This window comes from Frankliniella occidentalis, unplaced genomic scaffold (genome assembly GCF_000697945.3).
Source record: "Frankliniella occidentalis isolate FOCC.00 unplaced genomic scaffold, Focc_3.1 Scaffold213, whole genome shotgun sequence".
NCBI lineage: Eukaryota > Metazoa > Arthropoda > Insecta > Thysanoptera > Thripidae > Frankliniella > Frankliniella occidentalis.
In genome coordinates, this window is record NW_026267339.1 from 88,693 (window position 1) to 90,385 (window position 1,693).

Below are 1,693 nucleotides of genomic sequence, written 5' to 3' on the forward strand. Positions count from 1 at the left end.
CACTCACTGCAAGGCAAGGGCGACCAAGGGCCGAGGGGCGGACAAGGCCAAGGGCCCAAGGGCCGGACCCGCGGCCGGGTGGCACCGCGCATCATAGGGCCGCCTCATCAACCGACGCATTGGCCGCAACAGCAACAAAACCATTTCATCTCGCCTGATGGCTCTTATTTGGCCAGCAGCGCGCGAGCCGCTATCTACTTTTTCTCCTCCCGCTTCCCCTAAACAGAGACGTCTCCCCGAACCTGTCAAAGGGGCTGGGCTGGGAGGGGAGGGGAGGGGAGGGGCGAGGAGTGATTAGAGCGGCACCCTTACTTTGGCCGGGCCGCCCTCCTCACGGCCCCCCACCGTGTTATGGATAGGTCACTAGTTTGAGGACGCGGCGCCAGCGCTTCGCGCCCGCGTGCTCCGTCGCGCTCCTCCCACTCTACTGCGTCCCCCCGCCCCGGACATTTTCCCTCTCTCGAATTTCCCTGAGAGTTCTGGTCGAGGTTCTCTGGTGCATTTATGAAAGGCGAGGAACTCGTCGCTGTGCTGCCGCTCCGCTCCGCCCGGCTCTGTCCGGACGCCCCGCTCTCCGCCGCCCCGCTCCCCACGTCGCCACCCCCGCCCGGCGACTTCAAAGTGCCACCCCGTGTCCTTGGCTGTCGGCCACATACTCGCCGGCCGGCCCGGGGGGGTATTGCTATCCATTACTAAGCACGTACTCTGCATGAAAATGTATTCAAATAAAATCAATGCGCGCGCGCCGCCCCCTCCCAGCCGCCACCGCGGGGGCCCCGCCTTGGCAACAGCTGCCGACGCCCGGTGTGTCTGCCCTCATCCCTTCCAGGAGGGAGGACATCGCCCCATCCCTCTTTGCACACGTTTTGGTAAACTGCCAATGTCGGGCCATAAGTTTCGTTTGCCGGCAATTTAAGGCGTTTGCCGGTGGCAGCGCGGCGCGGGCGCGACACGCCGTGCAGGTGATCTCCACTCAAAACACACTTAGGCCCCTCAGGGGGAGTGAACCCGCTGGCTACCGAGGGTGCGCGTTGCCAACTCGACCCCACCGACCAGCTCCCCCTCGTCATTCACGTATGTCCCATCGCCCCGCGCGCGCTCTCTAGCTGGAATGCAAGCGAACTTCCCTTCTCTTCTTTAGCGCCATTACCCTCATTTCCCCATCCAAGGGCCGAAAAAAGGGCGCGCGCAGGCGTATGCAATTTTTCCGGTAATGGACACAGAGAGATTCTGTCTCGGTGTGATGATTTGCCGCTGGAATCTTGCGAACCGCCCTAATTTGCACATAAATGAGGCGCGAATTAAATTATATCACCTCCCGGAGCTTATACGCCCCCTCCCTCACCCCTCCTTCCGGTCTTGGTGTCTCAGTCGCCCCGCCCCGGTCGCACTCTCCCGGCGGGTAACTCTGTTAAATGGTCATCCTCCAGTTCCGAAATTAATTGAATCACCCTTTCATTTCTTTTCATTCCCGTCGTCCTGCTTCTCTGCGCTGCGACGAGGCGAAGTTTTCGAAACAAAGTGCCGGCCTCGGCCGAGGACCGCGCTGGCCCACCGCCGCCGAGGCCGTGGTCTCGTGGTAATAATATCAGGCAGGGATTAAACGCCTTCCGTTGCGCCTGCCGCGCTCAGCGAGGCGCTCTTTGTAATGTCCCTCTTCTTCAACGTCGTTTAAACACAAGGGCCTTTTCTA